The 16,208-nt window shown below is 41.1% G+C and overlaps 1 protein-coding gene and 1 pseudogene across 3 annotated transcripts in view; both read left to right on the top strand.

Moving 5' to 3' along the window:
- Pde7b (phosphodiesterase 7B) overlaps positions 1-16,208 on the top strand; it is a 381,712-nt gene that overhangs the window by 210,205 nt on the left and 155,299 nt on the right. The gene's annotated exons all lie outside the window — the stretch shown is intronic.
- LOC123463425 lies at positions 13,700-14,176 on the top strand (annotated as a pseudogene).

The following is a 16,208-nucleotide window of genomic DNA, read 5'->3' as shown; positions in this document are numbered from 1 at the left end:
TTCTACAGAAGAAATTATGTCCATGTAAGTTATATTGATATATCAAAACCAAAAGACACAAAATCTATGACAATGGCAAACACATAGGGATGATTAATTCTATTTGTCTAATGGGTGGTAAAGGATAAGAAAGGAGGTAAATTTTTTCAGATATCAACCAAGGTAAGTTATATATCTGCAAATGAAAAGAGACAGAAGACTGAAGGATAAAGAAACAACAGGACCAATGCAAGGAATTTTGAGGAATGAGAATTATGGAATTTGGGTTGTATCAAGGAAGGGGTTGAGTAGAGATTAGAAAAACAGGCTGGAGGCAAGGTTGCCAACAGCTCTACCCCCTTTTCTAGGGGATGTGTCTTCTAGGCAATGTGGAATCTTGCCACAATTTTAGTGAAAAGTGAAAGATGCATTTTCCTGTGAGATAAGTCACCCTAGCAACAATGATTCTTATTTCTTTTAAGAAAAAGGAGGAGGAAGAGAAGGAGAAGGAGGAGGAGAAGAATGAGAAGGAGGAGGAAAAGGAGGAGGGAGGGGCAACAACTTGAGCTAGCAAGTTGGCTCAGGGGTTAAAAGTACTTGCTGCACAAGCCCCAGAACCCACATAAAACCAGATGCAAGCATCCCACACATCTGTAATCCCAACACGCCTATAGAAATGGGAGGCAGAGTCAGACAAATCCAGAAGCTTTCAGCATTCACAGCAGCAAATCCAGAAAAGACCCTGTCTTGAAATAAGGCAAGGACTGATACCCCGGGGTTGTCCTCTGGCCTCCATAGGTACCATGGCACATGAGCACCCATACACACACATACACCATGCACACACACATGCTCACACACATGCATGCAAAGCAAGGACTGGGCATGCAGAAGCACTGATGAATTTGTAATCATAGCTTGGCATCATGGCCATTTTGTCATTATGAATATTTTACCTTCAATTCCCAAGCCAAATTTGCCAAGTGCTATAGTACTTCACACACACACACACACACACACACACGAAATGCTGTACAAAGAACCAAGCCAAAGCCCTTCAGTATCTGGTATACCCTGTCCTCAGTGCTTCTACAACTCATTCTTCCATACAGACATGTCAGGCCCAGCACATTCATCTCTTCCTCAAATTTAAGGTACTATACTGACTTTGTGGTTCCTAGTCTGAAACTAGTATTTCCCTTCTACTTGGCCAAGTCATATCTTTCAAAGCTAATTGCCATAGAGTGGATAAGAAAATGTATAATAGAAACATGATTTTTCTATGTATCTTATAATGTAGTGCATTAGATAATACTACACATGTGTAAATAAAACCTATGTGATAAGTCCTTCAGGAGAGCTAGGCATGAGCTGATTAACCTCCTCAGGGGTGGCCCAAGAAGGTTTTATGTTAGACTGATCATTACAAATGTGTCTTTAAGGTAGTGTTTTTTAAAAAAAAAAAAAAAAAAAAAAAACCTCAGCCAGGCACGGTGGCGCACGCCTTTAATCCCGGCACTTGGGAGGCAGAGGTAGGAGGATTGCCATGAGTTCAAGGTCACGTTGAGACTGCATAGTGAATTCCAGGTCAGCCTGGGGTAGAATGAAATACTACCTTAAAAAAAAATCAACAAAATATGAGAATGTTCACTTCCTAGAGAAGGAATTAACATGAACATAGAGGTAGAAAGCACAAGAAATAGTTAGGAATAGACATGAGACAATCCCCTTAATAAAAGAGTTAGCATGAAGAAACAGGGGAAACAAAGACTCTAGAGGCATGAGGTGGCATGTGAGCAAGGAATCTTTCAGAATTACTGAAAGTGATTAAGTGGAAAAGTGGAGAGGTCTTTTGAACGTCCTAGTGGATATGACCCTTTGAGATCGTCTACTTAAACCACGACATTTCTTTAAAGTAAGGAAATGGAGAACACACAGAAGCGAGATGATAGCATCAGGGTTACACAACTAGTAAGTCAATGCACAAGGGCCAACTCAGGGTCTGCAAATCTAGCCGTGGTGCTGACACAGCCACGCTGCCCGTCACGGACAAACCGCAGAGCTTCTGAACTCCAAACTGGCTGTGCTGCATGACAATCCCTCTAAATCTAATCAAATACATCTCTTCTTTTCACTTCCAAGTGTTTAACCTCTCTGTGACTGTGTGGAATAAGTGTGTGAGGTCTATCTCTATACAAATGGCATGCACTATATGTTTACAGGTTAGCATTTTTTTTAAATTTTTTTATGTTTATTTTTACTTATTTGAGAGCGACAGAAAGAGAGAGAAAGAGGCAGATAGAGAGAGAGAGAGAGAATGGGCGCGCCAAGGCCTCCAGCCACTGCTAACGAACTCCAGACGCGTGCGCCCCCTTGAGCATCTGGCTAACGTGGGTCCTGGAGAATCGAGCCTCGAACCGGGGTCCTCAGGCTTCACAGGCAAGCGTTTAACCACTAAGCCATCTCTCCAGCCCTACGGGTTAGCATTTTTAAAATGGAAGACCAGAAATATAAAATACTGCCAGTCCAGAAACATTCTGAGCCGCACCATGATGCTACAAGTGGACAGTCCCACCTCTGACCCCATGTCACTGTCAAAAGACAGATGTAGCCTGGCATGGTGGTGCACGCCTTTAATCCCAGCACTTGGGAGGCAGTGGTAGGAGGATTACCGTGAGTTCAAAGCCACCCTGATACTACATGGTGAATTTCAGGTCACCCTGGGCTAGAATGAGACCCTACCTCAAAAAAATCAAAGAGAGAGAGAGAGAGAGAGAGAGAGAGATATGTACACTGCAAAATTACCCTCAGGCTATGCATATGATGAGTATGAAGGATAAATAAATTTCATGTTTAGACTTAGATTCCATCCCCAGAATATCTGGCTATGTATATATAAGTATTCCCAAATCACACAAATGCATACACAAAAGAAATCTAAAACCCTTCTGGGCTGGAGAAATGGCTTAGCAGTTAAGCGCTTGCCTGGGAAGCCTAAGAACCCTGGTTCGAGGCTCGATTCACCTGGACCCACATTAGCCAGATGCACAAGGGGTCACATGCATCTGGATTTCCTTTACAGTGGCTGGAGGCCCTGGTGCACCCATTCTCTCTCTCTCTCTCCCTCTGTATCTGCCTCTTTCTCTCTCTGTCTGTCACTTTCAAATAAATAAATAAAATAATTTTAAAAAAATAAATAAAATAAAATAAAACCCTTTTGGTCCTAAGCACTTCATGTAAGGGATACTCCAATTCTATGTGTCAGTGTGTCCACGTGTGCGTAAGCATGCCTTGTTCCTGTTTTCAAGCTTAGATGAGATGGGATGTAGCTCAGTGGTAAAGTATTTATCTAGTATTGTGAATCCCTGGCTTCAATCCCCTATACTGGGGGCAGGAGGGGGGCATCAAACTTAAATTATCAACTGTCTGGACAAGTTCCAAGTCCTCTGTTGGCGAGGTTTCTCATCTAGACCATCTGAAATGTACTGATAGGGTAGTCATCCACCAGAACAGGATGCCAGAGGTGAACATTTAACACCAGGATTACGAGGGTCAGGACGTTTATAGAGAAAGTGAATAGATGAGAGGTGGCAGCTACAGCCATAATAGATGGCACCTCTGTGGTACCCTGGTAGCTCTGCTTCTTGCTGCATTTTTGCCTGGTGCCAGAGTTTCTGGAGGCGGGCCAGGACTGTAGTAGGGCGCATTTTCCCATAATCCTCTGCAGATCAGCTTCTCAGTGCCTCCAGATCTCTTTGCAAGCAGTGTTGAGTAAGTTCCATGGATTGTGGTCAATTCTTTTTTTTTTTTTTTTGAATTTTTTAAAAATTTATTTGAGAGAGAGAGAGAAGGAAAGGAAGAGAGAGAGAGAATAGACACGCCAGGGCATCCAGCCACTGCTAACAAACTCCAGATGCACACTCTACCTTGTTCATGGGGTTTATGTGAGTCCTGGGAAATTAAACCTGGGTCCTTTGGCTTTGCAGGCAAGTGCCTTAACCGCTAAGCCATCTCTCCAGCCCCATGGTCAATCCTTTCATGAAGATTTAGCAACATTTATAACATTATAACCTGGAAAAGCTTATCTTCAATCACTTAGTTTTTTGTTTTTGTTTTTGTTTTTTTCTTTTTGCTTCTCTGAAGCATGTTTGGTACCAGACAAAACAGTGTAACCATTGAGAAGGCCACTTTTGCACCTTTAACCTCTAAAACACTCCCTCCTCACAGAAGCTTTCTTAGCTGTCTGCATTATGACAGTCACAGCCCACCCCCACCCCCACCCCCACCTCCCAAATAAACTAACAGAGATACAATTGAGGTGGCCTTGTCTGTTTCATGAACAATAGACTTCGTTCCATTAAAAAGTAAGCTCAAAATTCAGAACCACCTAGAAACTTCTATGATTTTGTTTAATGGTTGAAAAGAAATGTCAGTGAATGTGGGGTATCGGGGCAGCCAGAGCTGTTCAATGTTTTCCTTAAATATTTTGAGTCAGTGCTCCATGTACCTCTAGCCCTGGATGGAACAGAAACGGTGAAATGCTATGAAACAACCCTCTCTCGAAGTATATTTGGCCTGACAGGAAACAGGAAATACCAGAAAAGATCACAAGAAAAGCTGTAATCATAAGATTTCTAGCCTAATTCTTTTGACGTCAGCAGTTTAGATAAGTCAGATAAGAAATCTCAAGCATCCGCGGCTCCAGACTGCCAACCCAAATGCCCAGAGCGCATCTTCAGCCCTTTTGAACTCGCATTGTTGTTTAGCGTCTCTTTCCCCAAGAAACGTATCCTGAAATCGTGAGTTATGGATTTAGTGTCAACATGAAGGTATTCAAAGGCATTACACAAAGCTTCTAAATTGGTCCTATACTCAATTCTTCTTGCCTAGTGCATTACAAACCCTGCATGGAACTTACTGTTTATAAGACGTGAGAAAACGAAGTCTGGTTCATCTCAAAAGGAGTTTGCTTCCCAAAGTTTAACTTTTCCAGTCTTGGCAGCTAAGCTGCGGCTATGTCATGTCTCAAGTAGAATACTGAAAAGATATATTACCAAATCCAAGCTATTTAGTAACATCTTTATTATTTTCACCTTTCCTTTATTACAAACCACCTACACTACCTCCAAGAGAATAATGATGGGTTGATTAAATATAAAGGTGGTGGCACACGCCTTTAATCCCAGCACTCGGGAGGCAGAGGTAGGAGGACTGCCATGAGTTCGAGGCCACCCTGAGACTACACAGTGAAATCTAGACCAGCCTTGGCTAGAGCAAAACCTTACCTCGAAAAAATAAATAAATAAATAAATGATAGGAGGATACTCTCTCCTCTCAGTTTTCCTAACTTTTGACCAAGAACTATGGAACTCACCCATTATATAATCTGCAGAAGGGCATAAGAGGATGAAGGGAGAGTTTAGCTCGAGATTATGAGGCTAGGAAGGCGAATCTGTGGATAAGGCACTTGCTGTGCATGCTTGAGAGCTGAGGTTCAGGTCTGCAGGTTCCACACGAAGCTGGGCACTGTCATGTCTGAAATGCATAGGGTGCCAGTGGTAGAATAGGAGGTGGAGACAGAAAGCTGGCAGGCCAGACTGCGTGGCATACAAAGCTAGGGTAAGAGAACCCTGACTGAGAACAAGGTAGAAGATACGTACCAATGGCCCAGATTGTCTGCTCATCTCCACATGTGTACTGACACACACACACACACACACACACACACACACACACACACACCTGTGCATGCAATATTTTAAATTTACTAGAGGGCTAGGAATGTAACCCTATGGTATTTCTTTTTATTTTTTAATTTTTATTTATTTATTTATTTATTTGAGAGCGACAGACACACAGAGAGAAAGACAGAGGGAGAGAGAGAGAATGGGCGCGCCAGGGCTTCCAGCCTCCGCAAACGAACTCCAGACGCGTGCGCCCCCTTGTGCATCTGGCTAACGTGGGACCTGGGGAACCGAGCCTCGAACCGGGGTCCTTAGGCTTCACAGGCAAGCGCTTAACCGCTAAGCCATCTCTCCAGCCCTCTATGGTATTTCTTAATGCTTGCAACACTGTGTTTGATTTCTTGCACTACAAATCAATGAATGCCAAATATCGATTTAAAATAAAACAAATGAGAATTAAAACTTATTTGTATAATGTCTACCTACTTGCAAAAAGATTACGAAGCTTATAAGAGTTTACAATAGAGAGATGGCTCAGCAGTAGGAAGTGCTTGCTTGTAAGGCTTGATGGCCCAGGTTCAATGCCCCAGCTCCCACGTAAAGCCAGATGTTCACAGTGGCACATGCATCAAGAGTTTGTTTGCAGGGGCAGGAAGCCCTGGCATGCGCTCACTCTCTTCTCTCTGTGTGCCTCTTTTTCTCTGTCTCAAAGAAATAAAATATTTTTAAAAAGAAAAAAGTTTACAATAGAACAATAGAAGTACACAGAGACAAAAAAATCAGTGTTTCCAGATATGACAAAAACTAGGTAGGGCTGGAGTGATGGCTTAGTGGTTAAGGCACTTGCCTGTGAAGCCTAAGAACCTAGGCTGGATTCCCCCAGGGCCCATATAAGCCAGATGCACAAGGTGGCATATGTATCTGTAGTTTGTTTGCAGTGTCTGGAGGCCCTGGTGCACCCATTCTCTCTGTCTCTTTCACTCTCTCTGATAAATAAAATAGTCTCAAAACTATATGTAAAGCAGGAAGGAGGGAAAATAATTATGAGAGGGAATTAAGGAAAACTGAGATGTGAACTTCTTAGAGTAAGGGGAGACTGAAATGATGACAATGCTTATTACCCACAGGAAGATCTGCTGGGGAAGGAAAAATCACTCTTCCTGGCTTTGGATGTGTGGAACAATTTTTGATGAGGACTCTTTGGGTGGAGGACATCCTCCCAAGGAATTTTAAGCAGATATGTAACTGCACCACTTCTCAGCAGGAGATGACTACTTGGAGTGGGAGCTAAAGAGGTAGCAGCTCCAGGTGATGGCTTTGGGTGATAGCATACAAGAGATTAAGGACACGTACATGATTGGGGGGCGGTGAGAATGGAAAAGTGGAGCCTTGGGAGGCCACAGAGTTAGACCTCCAGAATGTCCAGCTCAGGCAGTTCTGCTAATCCCATCCTGAGCATGCCTGCCACTCTGATTTCCAAAATAAAAATAGAAAAATGAAGATGCAAATCCTCTCTCTTAGACAATATGGATTTTGTTTTTATATTTGCCTTTGGTCTGTGCCACACACTGGGCTCTAATTGTACACATGTTGCTAAGTTGTTCTAATTAACTCATAGATGAGTCTTGAGTCTCAACCTGACGAGTACAGGCACAGAGGCTTTTCTTCACTGATATCCACTCTGTGCACAAACATGTGAAACGCACACACTCAAAAGTGAATATTTTATTAAACATTCAGAGTAAATATCTAGATGTATTTTTCCATTTGACTTGAGCCCTCTGTCCATAATTTCCCTGCTCACTAAAAATACGAAACTTTTTTCTATTTCCCAATGATTTCAGACAATTTGAAGAATTGTGTTTAGATTAAAAGATAAGTATTATACTAAAAGGGAAAAGTATGAAGACAAGTGGATTGATTCCCATGCAGTGGAGAAATGCTGAGCTGTTAGGTGTTAAGCATCGTGAGCTGAAGTCCAGAAATCTTTTTGAAGGCCACTTCCAAGCAACTTACAGAGGCAGGTTACAGTGGGGCAGGAGCAAGGGGTGGAGGCTCGAGAAACCAGATTAATTGCAGAAAGAAAACAAGGCTTGTGCTTTGTTTAAGTGCATTATGCCAAACAGTTATCCTGCAAAAGAAGTAAGAGTAGAAGACTGAAAGATTCAGACAAGAGGACATTTGAATGAGAAAAAAACGTCTGCTTTCTAAAAGGAACAATGGGAACTGGAGAGGTGGCACAGCAGTTAAAGGCCCAGGTTCAATTCCCTAGTACCCATGTAAAGCCAGATGCACAAAATGGTGCACAAGGCTAGAGTTAATTTGCAGCAGTAGAAGTCCCTGGCACTTCTCCCAACCCTACACCATGTGTGTGTGTGTTTGTGTGTGTGTGTGTGTCAAATAAATAAATAAATAGTTTTTTATTTAAAAAAAAAAAAACAAAAACAGAAAAAGAAAGGAGGACTGGAGAGATGGCTAAGTGGTTAAGGCATTTGCCCTGAAAGCCAAAGGACCCAGGTTTGATTCCATAGAACTGACATAAGCCAGATGCACAAGGTAATACATGTGTCTGGAGTTCATTTGCAGTGGCTAGAGACCCTGACAGGTCCATTTTCTCTCCAGATAGATAGATAGACAGACAGACAGACAGACAGACAGACAGACAGACACATACATACATACATACATACATACATAGATGAGGAGGAGGAAGAAGAGGGAAGTATGAAGGAGGAAGAAGTGTATGAAGGATAGTACATGAAGGATGGAGGAACAAGTGTATGAACGATAGAAGGAGGTGTAAGAATCTAGTACATACCAGTAAGACTTGCTGTATGTTGTATAGTGTGTGTGTGTGTGTGTGTGTGTGTGTGTGTGTCTGTGTACATACATGCTGATGTGCACATGCCCCATAAACCCACATAAGAAAGTAAGAGAAAGACATCGTGTGGCCTCCTGTACCCCATTTCTGCCTTATTTCCTTGAAATAGCATCTCTCACTGAACTTAGAGCTTACCATTTTTTTTTTTTCGAGATAGGGGTCTCACTCTAGCCCAGGCTGACCTGGAGTTCACTCTGGAGTCTCAGGGTGGCCTTGAACTCACAGCGATCCTCCTACCTCTGCCTCCTGAATGCTGGGATTAAAGGCGTGCGCCACCACGCCGGTTCAAGCTTACCATTTTATAGCTAGCAAGCCCCGGTGATCCTGTTGTTGCCATCTGCAGCCCCTCATCTCTGGGGTTACAGGCATGCATGTGTGGCCCCACCTGGCCTTTCTTTCAAAAGAGAGTGAGAGAGAGAGAGAGAATTGGCACACCAGGACCTCAGCCACTGAAATCAAATTCCAGATACCTATGCCATCTAACACACATGTGTGACCTTGAGCTTGCATCACCTTTGTGTGTCTGGCTTACATGGGATCTAGAAAGAGCTTGAACACGGGTCCTTAGGCTTCACAGGCAAGAGCCTTAACCACTAAGCCATCTCTCCAGCCCCCTTACCTGGCTTTTAACATGAGTACTAGGGATTGAATTGAATTCTGGTCTTCTTTCTTACACACCACAAGTGCTCTTACCTACTGAGTCATTTCCTCAGCCTCCACCCTAACTTTTTAAAGATGAGTCACTCTTATTCCCAACAGCTCACCAAAGTCAAGGTGATTCCTTACCTATCAACAGTTACTATACATTTATCATCTGTCACAAGCTAGGTTGGATTAATTTTGCCCTTTCACTGGAAACCAAACTGGATGGCTGCAGCCCAGATGCTTGGAGACACAAGTATGCCATACTTGTGTGACTACGTGCAATGACTTCTAGTCACATTATGCCTTTACAGGCTTGTTGAGCCACTGTAGAGACCAAGGTCAGGTTCTCCCTGGGATTGGCATTGTGCACAATTGCCACAAAATGGAAAAATCAGAACAATTAAAGAACTGCTTTTTGTGAAGCCTTCTATTCTGTGCTTCTTTGAAAATGGGTTCTACCTTCATAGCATTTGTGACTCCATTTTATTTTCTTCTTTAAAAAAAAAAAAAACTCTTATAAAAAACTACCTTACTTACCTAGCTCTTACTGACCTAGTTCCAACCATTGGCTCTGTTACCAGGAATATTCTTTTATTTGACATTATGACTAAAAGAGGGGCTCTGAGGTCATCTTACTTTGTGTCTTGACTAAATTCTTTGGACTTGGGTTTTCTCATCTTTAAAAAGGTAATAAACTGCAATAAAGTATTGCTTATGAGGGTTAAGTTAGATATTCCCCATAAAGAACACAGAACTGGCACACAGTAAGCATTCTGTATGTGTTAATGATCAGTCTCTCACATGATTACTATTTCTAATACTTACCCAGAAATATTAAATCACCTTTCCAGCTTACTGTAAAAAGAGCTCTATTCAATTCACATCCCCTTACTCAAGCTTCTTTATTCTGAATCATAGTGGGAAGAAAAGTCACAGAACAAAGTTCTAGCTTAATTAATTTTGCAATTCCAGTGGTAAATATTAAAAGTGAGTTTTACTTCTAATTTTTCATCAAATTTTCACCCATTATAAATTAATGTGTATAATGAGAGCCTTAATATCTATAATCATACTATTGTCAAATGTTGTAGGGTAAAGAGACAGAGGAAGATTTGTTTTGGTCAGTTTATATGCAAGGGTAATTTTCTAAAAACTTTGTTAAGACAAATTAAATATGAGAGGCCTATGTTCTTATTTTTGGATGTAGTCAATTATCCATGATATTAATGGCCACTTAAAGTCAAACCCATTTAATCACCACAAAGAGGATTTTACTTGAATCTAGTCTCCATGTTACCATGTGGTTGAGACAATATCCACTTAAGACTTATTAATGCAAAAATACAATCCACAACATGCTGCCATTAGAATTCCAGCCACAGCTTTTTAGGAATTAAGATTGATCACTGTTGGCCCACAGCAGGTTTTTCCAAAGCACCCTAAGGGGAGAAACTTCTCAGAAACCAGACTTTGTAAGGAGATCAACACAAGAACATATTTCCTAATGAGCCTGGCAGGGATCAATGCTTTCTAGGGATGTTTAAGAAAGGCCATTTGATTTCCTCATGAGACTTCATAGTTTGCAACATCTTCACTTGGGCACAAAAGATACTCTGAAAACATATAACATCTGCTTATACAGAAATGTCCAGTGAATCCTGAAAATATTCAGAACTACCAACATGTTTGCTAGACAAAAACAGCATCCCTATCCCACCCTGTATGTCTGTTTCCCAGAAAAAAAAAATCAGTAGCAAGGTAAAAACAATAATCCAATATCTGGTCAATTACTTTTTAGAGTGATAGAACTAGTGAATTGTCACAGGCATATGATATTCCAATGTTTTAAGCAAAGATTCAGGAGGCTTACATCCCTCACAGCACAAGTGTTTACTAGAATCTTTCTATTCTGTAAATTATAATTTTGGAAAGAAGAAATTAAAGGGTGAAAGGAGATAAAATTTTAATAGGTGGTATTTTACGGGATCTTGGGGAAAAATACTTTTCCATGTCCATTTACTTAGAGTGACTACTAGTCAAAAGGAATTTCACTGGAGATACTTAGTTGGCAGAAAAAAAAATTCATTTATATATGGAAGAGTCTAATAGAAAGTAAGGTTTTTAAGTTCTACCATGGAAATACCTGAAATGAATTTGGAAAGTTAGCACCCAAAATGCACATAATTCACTGTTAGATACATGAATTATGAACAAGCTGCTCTCAGAGGCTACTCAGCATGAGCAGTGTGGACATGTCGTGTTGACCTGTACTTTGGACTCACATGATCAACAGCAAATTGACAGGGTAGGAGTTGAAAGTGACTTGTTCCTGAGGCACAGGGAAGGAGCAAGCATGAATGCCAACTCCATCCCTGGCTCCAACCATTCAATGGCTCCTCAATGCAATGGAACAGAATTAATCAAATCCCTGGACATCGAATCAAAAGGCACCTACCTACTTACTATGCAAATGTAAACTTGCCTTTTCTTTGCATGCAAGCCAGCCAAACTGGGGGCTGAGGAGACCCATGCCATGGTGGGAACTTGCCAGGAGACGCTGTCACCTGAAACAGAGCCCACATTTGATTTAAGCTCAGAAGGATAACAGGGCAAGGACAGCTATGAGCAGTAAAGCCTAGACATCAAGCACATATTTCTGTTTTATTTTTTTTAATATTTTTATTTTTATATATTTATTTGAGAGAGACAGAGAGAAAGAGAGACATACAGAAATAGGTAGAGAGAGAGAGAAAAAAAAATGGGTGAACCAGGACCTCCAGCCACTGCAAACGAACTTCATATGTGTGTGCCCCCTTGTATATCTGGCTTACATGGGTCCTGGGGAATCAAGCCTCAAACCAGCATCCTTAGGCTTCACAGGCAAGTGCCTTAACTGCTAAACCATCCCTCCAGCCCCACATTTCTGTTTTAATTATGTAGACTCCAAGAACATAGTAGCTACTCCAGTAACATTCTAACCTTTATTTGATTAATCTCCTGCTGTGACAGCCACCTTCTCATTATTGGGACAAAGCACCAGACCAAAAGCAGCTGATGGGAGGAAAGTTTTTATTTTGGCTTACAGTCTGGAGGGGAAGCTTCATGATGGCAGGGCAGAGCATGGCATGAGCAGAGGCTGGCCATCACCTCTGCTACAGCAGGTGGAAAACAGCCTTGGGAGAGCGAATTGAACTCTGGCAATGGATAGCTGGCTATAACAACCCTAAGCCTGCTCCCAGAAACACACCTCCTCCAGCAAGCCTCCATCTCCCAAATTGCCAATACCTGGGGACCAAGTATTCAAAACACATGAGTTTATGGGGGACAGCTGATTCAAACCATGGACACCTGCCAAAGTTAGGATGTTCAACTTTCATAACTATTTCACATTCAGGATTTCAACTCTCACCCCCTTACAGTTGACATAAGTAGACTGCTTCCACAAATGACAGAGGCATAATCCCACATCTTACTTAAGAAAATAATGCCAGGCTGGAGAGATGGCTTAGCATTAAATGCCTGCAAAGACAAAGGATCCCGTTTCAACTCTCCAGGACCCACATAAGCCAGATGCACAAGGGGCACATGTGCCTGGAGTTTGCAGTGGCTGGAGGCCCTGGTGTTCCCATTCTCTGTATGTCTGTCTGTCTGTCTGTCTTTCTCCCTCTGCCTCTTTCTTTCTCCCAAATAAATAAATAAATATATTTTAAAAAATAAAAAATGAAGGCATGTGTCACCATACCTGACTCCATTTAAAAAAAGAAGAAGAAAATAATGCCAACAGTACTAGGAACATTGAACATCACTTGACTAGAAAGTTCTTGGTATAAGTCAATCCATCCTGATCTATATGAACTTTTTATACTAAGTTTGGAGTCAAATAGGAAGAAATATAAACTATACCACTCCCTAGAAAATAGTTATCTACCTTAGAATTGAAGGATGTACCATAAACTATTAATCAGAAATTTAAACCCATATGTTCTAATGTAGAATATTAATCTGAAAAACTAAAAATGTATGCAAATCAACATCAAAATGAATAATTTAAAATCTAATTGATACACATTAATATGTAATTTATTCCTCCTTCCTCCTTGGCTCATCACTAGTTTGGAGAGATTATTTTCCTAAATAAAGGTTGTTTCTAAACCTAGGTCATATTGCCATATCTTCAGATCTGCTCCCTGGCTCTAACCCTATGGGGAAAGTGAGTGATTCTTTTGCCTTCCATTCAACTTATGTCTTGTTCCTTCTCCATATCCTTTCGTTTCTAGCTTTCTCTTCTTTGCTTCCCACAATAAAATAACACAAAATAAGGTCTGGAGGTGTAGCTCGGTGGTACATCATTTGCTTAACATGCACAAGGCACTGGCTTTAATCCCAGCACCTCAACAAATAGCATATTCGTGTCCAGATCTATACATACATCGTCAAGTTATAAGTATTGGCTGCACTGGAGAGGAGGACACCAAAAATAAAAATCCTTCTACTGGGGCCGTCCCCCAAGATGGCAGCGCTGTGCGCGTCCTGTGTTGCTAGAAGAGGCTTCGCGTGGTAAGTCCCCGCTGCGGCACGCAGAGGATTTTGGTCTCCATCCAGAAAAGAGGAAGAGCCAGTGGTGGCTGAGGTGCCTGAAGAGGTGAGAAAAGAGCCTGTCCTGGTGTGCCCAACATTACGGAGCCACTTACATACCACCTGAAGATCTCCAAAGTCATTTAGAATCTCGTGTTAAAGAATTGTTGGTTCATCACTTCCTAGTGATTGGCAAGATGTCTCTCTGGAAGATGGTCATATGAAGTTCAGTCGGTTGGCAAATTTGGCCAATGACTTGGGCCATGCAGTGCCTAACTCCAAGCTTCACCAGATGTGCAGGGTCAGAGATGTTCTTGATTTCTATAAGGTTCCTGTTCAAGAGAGATCTAAATTTGATGAACTTATTGCCAGTGATTTGCCTCCCAATTTGAAAATCACTTGGAGTTACTGAGCAATTCAGAAGATGAACGTATTGGAATCATTGTTGTTCTGCTTAGTGAAGTGACTGGTAATTAGGTCTCCTGAAATATTACCAATCAGAACTATTCTCAAAACCTCCCATTTCAGTCTGACTGTTTTTCTACAGAGAAATACATTATCTTTTTCTCACAAGGAATTAACAACAACAACAAAAGGTAACATTCGCTGCCTCCTTCCCCCAGCAGAGTCAGGTCTTATTTATGGAAATTTCATCTTTTTTTTTTTAAGCTCCATCTCACACTAGTCCAGGCTGGCCTCAAACTCACAATGATCCTCCTCCTTCAGCCTGCATAGTGCTGGGACTAAAATGAAGTGTGGAACTAAAGGTGTGTGCCTGGTTTTATGGAAATTTTCTTTGTCAGAATACTAATTAACTTCAGTTTAATACAGGAAGAAATGACAGGTTCAGATTTTCCTTTACTCTTCATATAGATTTAAAGTAGTACTTGCAAGAAAATGTTCTAATCTTGCTAACTGTAATATTTAAGTTAGAATTTTTATGTATAATACATATACAAATAAGGAAACGAATTAAATATTTGAGAGAAACATAAAAAAAAAATCCTTCTATTGGCGGGAAGGATGGCTCTATGGTTAAAGGTGCTTATTCGCAAAGTCTGACAGCCCAGGTGTGAATCCCCAGTACCCACATAAAGCCAGGTGCACACAAAGTGCTCGCTCTCTCTCTCTCTCTCTCTCTCTCTCTCTCTCTCTCTCTCTCTCCCTTCCTCCCTTTCTCTCTCTCTCTCCCTTTCTCTCTGTCTCTGTCTCCTTTCCCTTTACATGCATCCTTTAATGCACTCCATTGCTTTGTTTAAAACCGGTCTTTTGTTTTGCCTGTTCTTTCCAGGAAACTCCAGGAGGAGGATTGCTGTGCAACTTCCTAAAACACCAGAGTACAGCACAGTAGAAGCCATATATAGATGCACAATAGTTATTTGTGGAATAACTGCATGTAATGAAGAGACGAGTGTTATGAGTTTACTGCCTCTCTCTTAATTCACGCTCAGTTATTATGTTGTTGCATAATAAGCAACTTTATTTCCAAATGGATCAATGTTATTGTTGATGGCATTATTTGCAATGGTGTCTAATCGGAGATAGGATTTCTCTGTGTGCATGTATGCATCTGTATGTATGTATGTGTGTGTTTGAATGCTTCCATCATGTGGCTCACATATTATTGTTACTTGTTCACTTCTTTAAATATGCAAATCATTTGAAGTTCTTGCTGATGAATTAAACACTTTCTTTAGAATTAAATACACACTTCAATACTCAAAAAGGAAAAATAAACCTGGTGCCAATTCAAAGACAGTGGCTTTGAGTCGAGGCTGGAAGATGAGCATGGGATCAGGACTTCTTGAGCAATGAACTTGACTTTTAATAATTCATGTTCCTTTCACCCTCCACCATATATAAGTAATAGCACAAAAATGCAAAGTACAAATACAAAAATCAGAGATGTGAAAATCAAGACAATAATACCTTCTGTTCCTTTTACATACTTATTAATGTCCTCTACAGGTTATTTGAGATGTGCTCAAACTCAACCACCCATTGGGTAATAATCCATCAAACCTACTCATTAAGCACCACATGAATATCTAATCCATGTTGGACATTGCTTCAAGCCCTAGGATTGAGCTAAAGGGGTGGAACAGGAACAGCTGCCTAATACAAAAATCCTACAAAGAGGAGATTGAGAATGTCACTAGATGTACCCAGTTTTATATCCTGATCTGCATGTCTCCATGTACGGGAGTCAGGGAAAGCTGGGTAACCACTTCAGAGTTCATTTGTAAGCAGCTTGGGGCACATTGTCACAACTAGAGCATGGGATATTAGTATGAGCATACCAGCCTTCAATTTAGTATAACACAGATGAAATATTATGTGACTTACTCAGCTAGATTAAGACAAGTGTCTATGACAGTGATGAAATATGAAGGCCTGACCTAAGGGTATGCCATGGGTGTAAACTAAACTATGTTATAATGCCT

This window comes from Jaculus jaculus, chromosome 9, assembly GCF_020740685.1.
Source record: "Jaculus jaculus isolate mJacJac1 chromosome 9, mJacJac1.mat.Y.cur, whole genome shotgun sequence".
Lineage (NCBI taxonomy): Eukaryota > Metazoa > Chordata > Mammalia > Rodentia > Dipodidae > Jaculus > Jaculus jaculus.
This window is presented reverse-complemented; position numbering and strand designations above follow the sequence as displayed.